The sequence below is a fragment of the Ambystoma mexicanum genome, chromosome 6q (genome assembly GCF_040938575.1).
Source record: "Ambystoma mexicanum isolate Mex_15411 chromosome 6q, UKY_AmexF1_1, whole genome shotgun sequence".
Classification (NCBI taxonomy): domain Eukaryota; kingdom Metazoa; phylum Chordata; class Amphibia; order Caudata; family Ambystomatidae; genus Ambystoma; species Ambystoma mexicanum.
In genome coordinates, this window is record NC_090937.1 from 1191148390 (window position 1) to 1191164410 (window position 16021).

Here is a 16021-nt window from a genome sequence, read left to right on the forward strand (position 1 = left end):
CTAGGTCTAGGAGACTTACATCATGTATGGAGCTACTCTCTTCTCGTGATGTCACTCTAGTCTTTGTCACTTGCCACATGTCAGTACTTGTGCTGGCAGAGGGGAAAACATCTGTGATCTTCTTATGAGATAAAACTTTTTATAATATTTTAGTAGAACTCAAACTGACTTGTGTGTTTGCAGGGCCATTGGGTACAATATGAGAGAATAATCTTGGGGCTTCATTCAATACCCCATTGTGTTCCAGAGACGGGGCCATCGTACAGGGAAACTATGGGATAGTTTGATGTGTAGGGGCTGGTGTTGATACAGTAACAGTAATCAGTTGGTCCATCATTACATCCAATACTGTCGGCCATGTAGTGCTAACAGGGAAAACCTCATCGGCCAGTAATGGGGCATCAGAGAGGGGAGTAAAGGGAACCACTAAGCAAATAGCAGGCACCAATTGGTTCCATAGGCAGTACATTATGCCCATTGTTTCTTACCTCAATATAACTTTGTTAGACCCTCGATGTAGAACCCACACTGCCACCGACTGCCTCTAACTGCAGCACTCGCCTGACTCCATGGAGCTCCGAACCGATTGTAAGCTATTAGACACAGCAGTGTTGCAGCCAATTGGACACTCCCGCCAACACTCTCCATTCACAAATGATCCACCAGACGAAAATGGCATCACTGCTGCCTCTAACTGCAGCACTCGGCTGCACTCTGTAAAAAATAATCAAAAAGATTAGTAATATGAACATATCTGTCACAAATGGGCTCCCAAGCCCATCCCTAACTCTCCCAATTCAAATGTGGTCCTTCTTACCTCTACCCTTACATAATCCAATCCCATTCACTACTCCAAGTATGATTTTGAGCGCTTTTCATTTTTGGCTCCTCTCTGGATTATTGTGAAAATCACTTGCATTGAGGAAACAAAAGTGGTGGGTTTTTTTTCAATTCTGAAAAGCCTCAATACTCCAATGTATCATTCGAGTTATGTAAATGGCATGTTGTGCCCAATGGCCCCATCCTTCCCCATCAAACATAAAAAAGCTACTACATGGTTTTAACTCAAGCCAGAAAAGGCACATCTACAATGATTTGTGCCCAAGTTCTTTCCTATTTGATGCAATACCGTACAGAAGTTTATGTGCTAGAGGTGTTTAAAAGAGGCACCCTTTTCTCAGTTGCCTTTTAGCCATTTAATTAATTTTCACCAACATTTTCAGTTTTGATTGACCCGTTTCAGATATTTCTCTTTGAAAATGTCACCAAAATCTGCACAGCAAGTCAAAGGTTATCAGCAACAGATGTTTGGGAAACGTCAATGGCCATGTCTTTTTTTTTTGGACACTTAATGTGAGATCTTCTCCCCTGAGACAATTGTGTATGAAAAGCACAAGCTTTACCTTTGAGACATGGCTTCACAATAGACACCTACTCTCTAAATCACATAGGCTATTTCCTGGACAGGCTCACAACTGATAATCAGGGGTGTGACAATGAAGTGAAGAATGTGAACAAAGCAAGCGATGTGCATTTTCTTGTCAATAAGTAAGGCAGAAAGTCACAAAGCCTAACACAATCTACAAAGCCTTAGCCACTGCGCCTCCACCTTTTCCACATTCCCCCAGATGTCAACTCCTTCATGTCTTCTGCCCTGAAATGCAGGAATGCATAAGGTTGGCTAGTGCTGAATCACAAACACATGCTGCCTCCTTAAATTAGTCTAGGGCCCTTCATGGTTTTTGGAGGAAGGAAAGGACACGAAGTGTGTTGGACAGAGAAGCAGTTGGAGCTCTGTCCACTGACCCACACGTCCATGGGGAAGTAGACTTTTTGGCCAATTGACTGTTTTATTCCCCCTGCAATTTCAGTTGCTGTGTATTCTCTATGAAGTACTGCCACACATTTCACTTTCATGGTGTGCTAGCAGCACACAGGCTTGGTTCATGTTGCTTTAATGATGCCATAATGATGCTGGCGGTGTTTTTGATGCTACGTAGCAGTGAGATGTGCTTCTTTGATGGGAGGGTCTGTTTCTCAAACAGACTGTGAACAGGACGGTGGAGTTTCTGTTAATTGCTCTGACTCTGCATCCATGGTGTCTTTCTCCTTTTCTATCTCACTGTCACTGCTTTCCAAAAGCAATGCTTGATCCTGTCTGAAAACAGATAAAACATAACTCTGTCTAAACCATCATCCATCTCATCATTAATACTAACTGGCCATTTGGATTGGAGCAGCAGATATAGTGACCTGGGATTTTCAGTGTCCTCCCACTGTACAGGTACTCTGTCTGTTGTTGTGATCTGCACACCGAACACTACTGCCTCTGAGATGTTTGGAGGCACTGAAAGTGCAACCTCTTTTCTAGTTCTTGGTGAATGTCCATTGCTATGTTGTAATATCTGTGAATTATGTTGTACTGTAACCCTGAGTGAACATGTGACTGGGTGTGTTGCACATGAGTTGGATAATAATCTCAATTGACTATGTCCAATTCTGGCCTTCCTAATGCACATAGCAAGTGCTGCTGTGGTGCTGTAGGAGTGAGAAGGCCACGAGCAACACAACCCCCTGCCTCTAACTCATTTGGTTGATTCCGTTGTTTTGTTCCAAATGTATATAACTGTGGGTCATCTGAGCCTCTCAGAATCTCTTAGGCGTATGTGATTCTTCCATAAGTTGCTCTCAGGGATTCCTGGGTCTTTCTGCTCCAGCTATCAGGTGACATCAAATGACACATGTGCCCTTCTCTCACTTCAATGGACAGACACTGATTGCCATCCAATTCCCTGCATCTATGATGCTCCTACCCAGCACAAACATGTGAGTATGACTCCCAGAAGCTGCCATCAAAAGCAATCTTGAACAGTGCGCACCCATTTTAATAAAAATGCATAAAGAAAACACCCTGACATGAAGCCGCCAATGTCAATATGGGAAAAAAGAGCCCAGTCTATGAGCCCTACCGTCCCCTGCACACCATACAGCCAGAAAACCAGCTAAATAGTTAGGTCAATATACAGCAAATATTTAAAATAAACAATCCAAAAATGTTTTGATAAATCAATTTTCTGTATCTTTAGTATTCAAATGCAAATGTAATGTTCAGTTCTGAGTTGTACAATAGATGCTCAACACGTTTCAGGGAAAGAATACCCTTCTTCAGGAGCTAAACTGTAAAAGTAAAGAAAAAACAAACCTCATGAATAATTCATACCAAAGCTTAAGTACTTTTAACCTTCACCACCAGAGGTAAGTCATGTACAAACGAACATGCCATAGGTTCACAGACTAGTTTTCCACTACATGAGTGATCCAAAGTTTTCAATTTGATCCTGATTCCCTATGTATTTTTATAGCCATCACCAATAGAGTAAATCACCAGTCAAGTGTATCACCAATTAAGTGTTGCTATAGGTGTTCAACTCGCGTGTCCTAAAACAGAACCCCAAAGTACACTGAAAGTGCATTATTCAAAAAAGACAACTGTGTGACTCCCAGTATAATCTAGGTAATCAGAGGCCTGCTGTCGCATACCTGTCCCCACAACCAGCGGGTTATGCACCAAAGGGTAACCTGTCAGTGACCAGATAAATCACAGCCTTTCTAAGTCATGTACTGCAAAGTAAAAAGTGTCTCTATAAGTATCCAGATGACAGAATGTATATCACAACCAGAATTACTGATATCCCTGCATAACGTCAGCAGAGTCTATCCGTAAAACTTTCAAACTGGAGGGTAACCCAGTTCCCCTCAATGCCTCTCTAGAGCCGGCAAACCGGTATAGGTTGACTGTAGTCAGAAGCTGCCCTCGGGTATCACTGGTTTCTTCCACTGCTCTTCCCAGGTGTCATCCGATGACACATAAGTCACCCTCTCACTTCAAGTGATAAACACTGACTGGTGTGTCAACCAAATGCTTGAATCTCTGCTGCTTCCTTCCAGCAATATTAGGTTAGTCTTACTATCCCACAGGCTTCTCTGAGGGGTGCCTATCTCTTCCTGCTCCTCATCACTTGTGTTACTCAATGGCATGTTTGTCATCCACTCACTTCAAGGGACGGACACTGACGGGTGTGTCACCCAACCCCCTGAATCTCTGCTGCTCCCACCCAGCAAAAATAAGCTAGTGTCACTATCCCATAATCTGCTGTTTGGCAGCCTTTTCCCCCAAATTCCTCCTTCCGGATTTTATCGGATGGCTCATGTTCTGTCCATTTGCATCTAGAGACAGACACAGAATGGTGTGTCACCCACATCCTCAAATCTCTGTTGATTCCCACAAGCAAAATGGGGAGAGTGTGAGTCCCCCACTAGCCCCTCTCAGCAATTCCTAGTTCAGCAATTCCTAGCTCCTTCTCCCTGCTGTCACCAAAAGGTGTGCCTGTCATTCACTGGCTTCACTGTTTGAACTCTGACTGGTTAGTACCACCTTCTTCTTCAAATATCTGGTGACAGTGCATGTGTGGTTCTTCAACATGTGGTGATTCAGGTTTATTCAGGAACATTCACCCTGGTCTTTTTGGGAGCCCCATGCGTCCTTAATGCAGGAGCGCATATATGCATCTATCTGTTTATGTAATTATTTTGCATATTTTAAACCATGTTACATTTTGGAACATTAGTTGTATGATGTGATTCGCTTTAGAAATAATGCATTCAAAAATGCAGTACAACACTAAACATTCTCACACCAACAGATTGTTATAATAATCGACAAAATAAGATAAATATAGTGTTTATGATTACAAAACAGTGCCCGGAACTGACTAGAGTGAACTTCGAAATGACATAGCAAGGCACGCTATTGGCTGGTCCTCACACAGTGTGTTTCAGTCTCTGTTGGTGGGAGCTCTGGTAGGCTGCAGGCCCCACGTGACCTTTCTGGGCAACATGAAAGGTTTCCATCACTCCTGAATACATGTAATATGTAGCTTGATGCCAAGAAGACTTAAATTTGTATTTGTGTTTTTTTTTTTACATTAATTGTGCCAATACAAGGGGTAGAGCTCATTTCCATTGGTTGAACCATCAGTAAAATTGTCCTGCTTATTCCTAAATCGCATTGTGCACTCGCCTAATTAGCATTACATTTCAAGCATGGAGGCCATTTGTTCAGATTCTGTTAGGGTACCCAAGTGGGGGGTTGCTGAAGAAGAGGTGATGGTGTGAATTTTTTTCGATTGATTGCGGTAAGGGTGGGTCAGACAGATGGTTGAATCAAATGTTTAATGGCCTTGGATATGGTGTATTGGTAGTAGTTTCCTTGGCAGTGGTGATCAATCCTTTCCGTATAGCATGGAGTTCCTTGAACACGGCGAAGTCAGATTTTTGCCAAGGCTTTTTTCCTGCTTTCTGATGGTGCTTTTGTTTTGGTTGAGTTCTTGATTTCACCAGGGTGCAGAAGGTTTTGGAAATGACAGGGTGCTATTTCACTGGGACATAGATGCTGCGAGGGTGCTGTTGTGTTTTCTGAGCAGCAGTCCTGGTTAATCAGAGGTAGATCGGCCCATGTGAGGTGGAGGTTGGGAAATCCTTGAATGATCTGAAGGCTTATTAGCTTGGTTTTCATTGGGTATGATAGACTGGGGCAGTGTGACTAATGTCAAAAGGGCAGGCCAGATGGTCCGACCAGTTGAGCGGGATTACAGAGCTGTGACAGACGGTGGGCAGGGCAGCGATGATGACCTCGAAGATATAACCTTTCCTGTGTGTTGGGCCTTTCATGTGCTGTATTTCCCTCTAATATTAAAACGGTATTACAATCTGCAATTAGGGATTATTTAACAACAAGGTAGACCTCTATGGTAGAACTACACTCCACATTTAAATACAATCTTCATATTTCTCCAGCATTTGGCCCCATGGAGTGTTTACGATGGGCTACTAATCCATGCCTATTTTTAGCTAGCTGATTATGACCCTGTGCTCTACAACAAAGACAGCTTTAGGTTGATGTGCCAGATAAGCCGTCCTGACTGTCCCTGTGGGATTGGTGAAACAGGAAAAAAAAACTGATGCACTTTGTATTTTTCTGCCAGTAAACCAAGGAAAGGACATATCTTGCCAAGATTAAAAGTGCATTGCTGCTAAGCCATGCTGTATCTATATGCTATTGGAAATATTTTATCAGTTGCACTAGCAGTCAGGAAAAAAATAACAGGGGGGAAAGGTACTTACATGTTGTACATTTTGCACATACAGGATTGTATACATATTATGGTTGAATTTTTAGCATAGATATGTTTGTATGTGTATAATGTAATTTCTGAATTGGTGTGTTAATGGATATTGTATTACAGTCTTGACTGTTAGCCAAGAATCACCGATTTGTTATGTTGCATAACATGTTTTGTGATGTTAAATTGATCTCTTTTTGATTCAAATAATCGATTATTATTATTATTTTACTTTTTGAGTTGTAGGTTATTTGCAACCCGTTTGGAATGGAATATTAGGCCTACATCGAAATCAGATGTGCAATTGTTAACGCCCATCAAGTTACTTTCTTTCATATGTTATTTAATTGGAAGATCTGTGTTAAGACTCGTTCTTCATCTCGATTTGTGCCAAACTTGAAGTTAAGCCAATATTTAAAAGTCAACATTGCTCATTCACAAAGCACTGAACCACAGAGCCCCACCCTACCTGACTGACAAATTCACCCTGAGATGTTCCATCCGTACCACAAGATCCTCTAACACGTCCTGCCTCTTGGTGCGACGATACAAACTAAAAAGAGCTGGTGGCTCTAGCTTCCCTGTCCTAGCCACCCAGTTAAGGAACACACTCCCACAGGACATACAAACTATACAAGTTTTTCGAAAATAATTCAGAAGATGTGTTATCACCTGGCTAATCAACAAGAACTAACATTATCTCCATCCTTGCCTTCTGCACCAGCATGCCTTCATATGTCCCCGCTTGTTCACATATGACTCTACTTCATTGTACTTATGCTTGTACCAGCACACAGATTGTATCTTCCTTGTGTAATATGTCCTAAGCATTTTTCTGTATGACCTATATTAAGTGACGTTTGGTAATCTTACATGATTGTAACATATATTAGTGACCTATATACTGTTCAAATGTTGTGCAACTTGTAACCAATATTAGTGACCTATATACTGTTCCAAAGGTGTGTAACTTGTAACCAATTTTTCATTTACTAGCGCCCAGATACCTAGGGTCAGGTACGCTATATAAATAAAATAAACAAACAAACATGCGTGATTGATTGAATGATTCACTTCTGCCAACTTTCTAAATAATATCTTGGCTTTGGAATGGCACAATAAGATGCAACTCAGCCATTTATTAACGTGCAGGTACGATTGCTGGCCTTTGGAAAAAGAAGCCTTTGAGGCACTTTGGCTCTAGTTACCAACTACGTCTCCAAGTGTGTAACACAGAAGTGCTGCATTCCCCCATGTGCCAGATTTGCGCAGGTCTCAAAGCATCTGTGAATATGTGATACGTGCACACTGTTCAGATTCCTAGGCACATCTTTGGAATATTTACAGTCTAGTATATCCCAACCCCACCACACTTAACTGGGAAATGTGTTGTAGTAGAACTGAATTATCGCGAGCTATTTATTTTCCTGAAACATGCTGGTAACCAGTTAACATTTAACACCATACTGGCCTGTGTCTCGTGTTTTTCTTCCTCCTCCTGTACTACATCTGAAGCTTTTGTTTCTCACGTCCATCATTCCGCTAAAAGGTATTTTTCCCTTTTCTGATTGTCGTTCTGTTACTGTTCTTTTCATTTAACTTACAGGTTTGACACTGCCATTATTACTGCATGCTTGCTACTTTCATGTTTAGGCAGTAGGTTATTATCACATCAACCCACAGACACAATGTTTCTTTGAGATGTTCGGCACATTCATTGTTATTCCGGCATTTCTTAATGTAATCGTAATAACATCTTTCTGGTTTCGTCTTCGTGCATCCTACCGTCATTGCCCAGACAGATGTTTAGTAATCATTACGTACAATGCGCAAGGTAGGATGACGGTATTGGTCATTACGATGTTGAAACAGGACTTGTTAGTCATATCATGTCCCATTAAATGTGTTCCATATTGGAATAACCTATTAATGCAGTTGCTTCAATACAGTGGTATTAGTTGTTCATTTGTATTTTCAATATCCTCACTCTGGTTTAATATCTGACTGCCTCCCCCATACGTGTGGCAGGAACCATCTGTACCATTCTACATGCATGTTCGATGTTGCTCTTTCATTTCACTGCAGCTCAACACTGAGATAAAACATGTTCTGCTCAGTGCCCTACATAATCCCCATGTCTCCTTGCAATGGGCGTATGCAGTGTGTGAACATATGCGAATGGCTGGACTGTTGAGGTGAGTCTAGCCACTATGTTGGCCCTCAGATATCTTCATCCGGATGAAAGACCAATTTGATATGATATGACATGACATTTATAACACGCCTATACACAAGTGTTTCAAGGCGAATTTTGCCCTAGATGCTTGTATTTATGAAGGAGTTTGGCATTACACAACTGTTGTTAGAGAGCCCCAATGTGCAAATATATGACAAAATAAGGCCAATCTGTCTTTCCAAAGTTCAACTGAAAATTGGGGTCCTATACCTCTTTCTTTACCTAGTGATGCCAAACGAGTAAAAGTTCACAGCAAGGTTGTATCACATAGATGTCACATACTGGTGGCATCATGAGAGGATCAGTGACAACACTGATTAGCTTTAACTCTGACAACCCATCTAAGGATCATTAACCAATCTCGTAGAACATGCCTACTTCCAGCCCATCCTCGTATGCCTTTACACATTCATAACACCTCCTACACCCCAAGCCACTTCCCTAGATTACCTTTTGCCTTTGTCCATATTCATTGCATCATACAATCTGTTATTTCGCCCTCACATTTGCTCATTTTGCCAGACTCATTCCTCCATCCATTTGTTCTTATTGTGTTTCCTTTCTTTTTTCGCTCATGTGTTTTTACAATCCTTTCCCTAGGCTACACCTATTTTATTTTTGTAAGCCCCCATATCATTCCTTTTATGCTTACACCAAACAGGGCACCTTCCCACCGCATTCCGTTAAAACTGCACATTCGTCTCTCTCTATTACCATGTTTTATGATGGCTGCACTCCTGGTCTCTTAATGCTCACACCAGCAACAGGAGACATGGGACTATGGTCTTATCTGATTGCCACCCCATCACGTATGGCAGGAGACATCTGTACCATGCCTCGTACAGCTTAGATTTTGGTCTTTCATTTCAATGCAGGTCAACAATGAGACAAGACTTTTACTACTCACTGTCCTCCATGATCTCCTGTTTCCTTTCAATGGGTTTATTCAGTGCGTGAACATATGTGATTGGCTGGACGGGGATAGGATAGGGTAGAGTCTCTAAATTGGCCTGCAGAGATATTTAGCCAGATTAAGTACCAATTCTGCCCCTGATTTGTAGATGTATTTATGCGTTTGGCATTGCTTATAGTTCCAGGTTACACTGTGTTTTAGCAATGTGAACAAATAAACATAATGTTAACATGTCAGCAATGTTAATACTGAACCCTTTGGTTTAGATTTCAATAAAATAAGGTATGCCACAATGTCCTTATCACACAGTGCGGGGAGGGTAGATGAACTAAATGGGAGGACAAACACGTTCATAATTGGTACTTTCCCCAGTGGATGCCTTCACTCTGCCTACATGTCACTGCCTCAAGTCCTTATTATTTTAAAACTTTGTTGAGTTTTCTCACATGGACCATTGGCATGTGACAATGTTTGTAGTTGACTCTAGGTAGTGAGTATGTACAGGGAGAGGTGCTGAGCCTAGCATTTCTGAGGTGCCAGAGGGTAGTGTGATAAAGCCATTCGGCTTTATTTTTTAAATATACCAGATCTATCCGGCTAAGACAATAAGTCTCCCATCGAGAAGAGGAAGCACATCAAGGTCTGAGCGGTATGAAGATTGATGATGGACGTTGGTGAAAACACAACAATGTCCAATGTTCTGGGGAGGTGAGAGTAACGTACTAGAAGGCCTATGTAAGCCTGGTTGTAGATGCAGGGTCAGGCATCTTTTGGGGTATAAGGGCAGCCGTACTAAAGATTGGAATGGTTAGTTGGGTCAGTAGTTTAGGTTGGGAGGCTGTTTGTTTTCTTGATGAATATGATGCTAAAAAACCTTTGAATGTTCACACTCTGAGCGATACCTGGCTGATGTGCCACTACGCTAATACCACTAAAGCATTCCAGGTGTGATGCACATTCCGACTTAGTGCATTCAACTTCCACGGACCCAAATGCAATATCCCAGATGTTACTGCCATTTGCATGAAACAATACAGTAATTTGAAACATCTTCTTGTTAAACGATTGGTTGCCATCTAAATACACCTTTAACACAATCAGAGCCGGGACACCACCATGGAACCCATTATAAGTTCTGATGTCCTGGGCACAATGGTCCACTCTCCCAATCCTGACTTCAGCCCAAAGGTCACATGGACGATCTCTGATAATTGCTAGTAAAGAGGGCAGAGTCGATCCATCAGAGCCCATAGCCGCCATGTTGTATGTTAACCAGATATCCCATGGATGCAGGAAAAGGAAAACATATATGGCCTGATTCATGAAATGTTTAGCCCGGTGCAAAGTGAATTTGCACTGGTGCAAAATTACTTTCCACTGCCATCAAACACTCTGATTCACAGAGTGGTGCAAAGTGTGTTTTTGCAGAGCAAAGTACTTTTGAACTTGCACTGCAAAAATACACTTTGCACTGCTGTGAATCAGGGTATTTGTTTGTAATGATAAGTTACTTTACACTCCGCTAAAAGTTTAGTGAACCAGGCCCATAGTGTCTGCCTTTGAAAGAGAAACGTTTGCCCGACACAGTGGAAAGGAGTGACCCTCAATTTTTCTCTAGAGACTAGCGAATCCCACTTAACCCGTAGCACTAAATTAAAAAAGTCCAGGTAGTCTTTAAACTAGCAAGTCTACAGAAGATGTTAGCATTTTAATCAAGCAGTGCAATACAGCTGTAAATCTGTATGGCCCACGATGATCTTGATAGTGAAAATGACGAAGGAGACTCAGATGAGTTCCGAGAAGCCACTGGGCTCACCTTGGAAAGTGATATGGGTTTCTACTGGATGCAGTTACAGTGCATCTTTTATGCCACTCTTTACGTTATCTGCTGCTTGTATTGCTATGACAAGTAGAATTCGGTCCTAGTGAGACCCAGGTGCAAAAATACTCACCAACATATTCACATTTATAGTTTTCATGAAACAGGAATGTTTACAAACGTTCAAGTCAGCCAATGAAAGGAATGTAAGAGGATTCAATTCAACACTACAGCTAAGTCAATGCCTAGTCTGGGATACTGAATGGAAACCCTTATTAATATATCTTTATGTCCAGTTCATGAGTTCTGGATGACTACCCCTATATAACACCCCAATCCCCCTGACCCCACTGAGCCAAGAAGTAGTTCTGTTTTGCAAGTTTAAAAGGTTTATTTGAGAATTTAAACAATATATATATATCACACTTTATAATAAATTAATATCTGATAGTACACTTAGACATATGATGTTGATCAACAATGGGTAATCTGGCACTAGCACACTTCTTTACAATCAATGAGGAGTTAGTATAGGATGGATAAATTAGCAAAACTACTTTTATGATTTCAAGGGAAAAGCAATGAGGAATAAAATGCAGTACAGAAATACTTGAGATGATTTCAACAAAACAAGCAATCACTTTTCTTTGACAATTCACCACCCCCCCTTTATGCAATGTAAGGAGAAGAAGAGTAGAGCACACAGTTCTTAGAAATGCAATCAAATATAATTCAGTTCAATTCCCCCCCCCAGCAATTTAGAGAAATCAGGTATGAGTTTTAAAACACAGGCCCAAGTGCTTTGAATGTGGTCGCAATGAAGTGAGAAATGTGCCGAAAACGGTTTTAATTCCCTTTAGGAGGTTCAGGGTGAGTGAGAGATACTTGCATGAGTGCAGGCTCTCTCTAGCAATGATTCAGAGATGGTGATTAAGAGGCAAACAAATTTTTAGCAAGGAAAGAAAGGACTGCTGATGGTTACACGCGGCTGGATTTTTAACCAAATCGCAAATCGTGGTAAAATTCGCGAGTGGGTGAATCGAGATTATGGCAAAAGTATAAGGTTATAGGCTTGTTGAGAAGCTGAGATTCTAAGCTTTCAGAGGAAAGTTAAACCAAGTTTGTAGCCCAAACGGTTACTGAGATATGAACGAATTTGTAAAGGTTGTTTTTCGGATTTAAAGTAAACTCAGAATGACAGGTGACAGCTTTGCAGCTGCAGAATTGACAAGTGACAGTGGTGCAGCTTTACAAAATGACATGTGACAGTTAGGAGGCAGTTCTAGTTAGGTTAAATAGATTGAATTATATTACTTTAAACTAAGAGGTTTGGTTTTGCCCCGTCCTAGCTGTACTCACAATATATTTGGAAGGTCTGGGTCGCGCCACGGATCTGTCAGGTTTTGGACTTCGGTTCCGGTCTCGCCACGGACGGTCTCTGCGCACAGCGTCTGGTCTCTGCTCTGCTGGACTGGTCTGGCACTGGTCTGGTCTGTCCGGATACAGCGGTCTCTGCATGGCTCCTGGATCTCTGCACTGGTCCTGGCAAAAGTTCTGGGCAAGGGATTCAAGCAGCTCGCCCGGCTGTGAGTAGCTTGCAATGATTTGAGGCCTGCTGCAGAGAACTCAGCTTGTGGTTTTAGGCCTCTGATTTAGGTTCTAGAGTATAAGTTCTAGGTTCTGGAGTATGTAGCTGGAGTCAGTCTGGAACTGGTATCTTCTGGATGATGTGTGGTCCGGCAAAACGCTCCGCAGCAACTGGATTTGAATGTGTCTACCTGTCCCAGCAGTCTATGAGTTTTGAAAATGGGTGTGTGCCTGGGCCTAGCTAAGCCTGCCCCTCTCTACTTGTCATTGGCCCAATTCTCCCCTCTCCCATGATTGGGGGAAGGAAATGTGAGTCAGAGTGATGCTTTAGGTTTTATGGGTCAGAGGATCCTCCCCTGGTCAGTTTCCACACAAATCTATATTTGACCCAAATACATATTGCACAGATACGCAGTTGTTTAAAATTACATTTACCCATCACATATCACATGAGGTATACTCTGTTCAAACTCTGCTCTTCCTGGGGACTTGCATTCAGAAATGGCAACATTTTGCGCTTTTTAACTGGTTTTGCAATATTGGTTTTTCATTAAAATGTATACAAATGTACACCCTCCTATTACACATATCTGAATAACTTTCCATTTGTCTAGCTTAAATACAGTGTCTGTGGTGTCAATAAATAGCGGGGTTTTGCCCCAGAACATCACACAAATTGGAGTTTGGGCTTGAATTGTAGGCAAATTTTCCATTTTAAGGTTCCCCACATTTCACATTTCTGTCATCCGATTACCAAGAGTTATCAGTGTTTCTAAAAAATATATATTTTGCTTTCAATTCAGTTCTCAGAGTGTTGGAGTCCGCCTCCAAGACTTGGGTGGGTCAGTGATCACATGTCTCTTCTGCTGGGAGCTCTTTGTGTACAGTCAATAGTCAACATCAGCATATTCTATTCAAGTGCAAGAGCCTATTGTATGGTCTCTGGGAGGCTGAGGTCAGCAGACCACTGAGCCACTTTGCATTTGGTTAGTATGACCATGTGATTTCCTGGGCTTCCTGAGGTGAGAAGGGTTACCAGCCTTTTGGCCTGTTAATTAAATCAGATTGTCTTCTGGGAACAGCATGTGGTTAAGATTTTAATTAACTCCCAACCTTTGATGTAAAGGCCTCTCCTGCAGCTCCTGACATGCAGTTTCCCTGTCAGAGTTTAGACCGCTAGCGCCGCCTTGAGGTATTTATCGGTACTGCGTCCATTTTTAGGATCAGTCTTGAATGAATGCATTCCAAACAAGAGATTTTACATGGAAGTATATTATCCAGGTTCAGCACATGGCACTGGTGTAGTTCTGCAGTAAAATAATTTTGTGCCCGTTGAAGGAATGAATTCCCAATAGTTGTGAGTTGCTTTTGGCAATCAGCATTGCCCCTTTTGCAATGGGTTCAGGCTACTGTGTGTAGCCCAATGGTGGTTTTAGGCAGTGCCCTTCTGTGCCCATAACATCAGCAAAAATGGGTGGCAGCCTATTCTTCATGCATTTCCCTGTGCATTTTCTGGGAAGCTCTGGCCATCATGATGTTTTCAATGCCAGTAATGCACAGTTTTTATGGTAGGGCTCGGATGCAAGGGTAAAAACATCCCACAGGAAATCCTAGCTTTCAGAAATAGAGAGACGAGTTGATGATCATCTATGGACAGCTAACTGCCCACTATATTAACATTAGGTGACTTCATATAAAACTTACACTCTGCAAGGGTAGCAATTAATTATGGCTCAGATGCATAGAAGCAGCACTCAACGCTATGTTAAGAAGGCAACTCTGGCATCACTCCTCCCACGCCCATCCATCACATGAATCTAGGTAATTTTAACCCTTATATCTGCACTCAGGCTAGACTATGTTGAACAGGTACAGCTATCTCATCTGGGAGTGTGAGTCGGTCCCAATATCAGAACCCTATCCTGCTGAACACCAGTTTCTGCATGCACATCTCATCCCAAAGCCTCCCTTAGCAAATGTGGCAGTAGTGGCAAGCGGGTTATGCCAGTTCAGAGCACCCCAGTGAACCACTTTACTCCTGTAAGACACTGCATAATTTAAATCGATTTACAATGCACCAGCATCCAGATACCAGACGCTGGTCCACTGGGCAGCTGAATTGTGCAGGGAATGCTCATTTCGCCATGGATGGTGTTACAAAGCTGTGGCGGCTGGTGACTTTGAAAAGGTGGTGGGGCGTAAACTTGTGGGTGCGAATTTGGGAGCGAGTAAGCGCAGCGAGCGAGCCCAACCCACAGCAAAGTGGGTGCGGTGCACTGGGATTTGTCCCCCCCGCGACACGAGAAATCTTTTTAAAAATGGCTTCCAAAATGTGCAGTTTACCAGTTTACTGTCCAAACTCACAGAAATATGATATAAAAAGCATTTGGATTTACATACTAATGGTGGTATATTATTCTTATGTGTGCAAGTGTGATGGTGTATTTTACAGCAGCTTGTATTCAAGAATAGCTGGTACTATATTGTTCCATATGTTGTTCAGCCAAGCCGGATATGTGTCCTTGTATCAACATCCACGCAGTAGTGTTTTGTGAAAGTATGTACAGCAACCCGTTGGGTCCCAGCAAAACAGTAGATAACCATGGGCATATAAGCACACCTAGCAACTTCTGAATATTATAAATTGTTATGTGATGTGTGTGGGTTGCTCAGTGTTCAAAGATCATGTGGCTATGTAAGCTTGATCTTGGGTGTATGCTTGTGTTCTAATGCTCAAAAGCTGCTCTGTAGCATGTGTGGTGATTGGGTGCCGCAAGATTCCGAACCGCACTGATACTATATACATACAGACCTCTAACGTCAAAGAACAAAGAATTGATGCAGATCTGTAAAATGACAACATAATTACCTATTCAATCACCACACATACCATAGACCAGAACATAGGTGCACGTCAGCCTCAGTAAGCACAGGAATGATGATGATTTTGTTGACATAAGTGACAACGTTATCATATGAACACTCTGCAAGGGTAGCAATTAATTATGGCTCAGATGCATAGAAGCAGCACTCAATGCCATGTTAAGAAGGCAACTCTGGCATCACTCCTCCCACGCCCATCCATCACATGAATCTAGGTAATTGTGAACCCTTACATCTGCACTCAGGCTAGACTATGTTGAACAAGTACAGCTATCTCATCTGGGAGGGTGAGTCGGTCCCTATATCAGTACCCTATCCTGCTGAACACCAGTTTCTGCATGCACATCTCATCTCAAAGCCTCCCTTAGCAAATGTGGCAGTAGTGGCAAGCGTGTTATGCC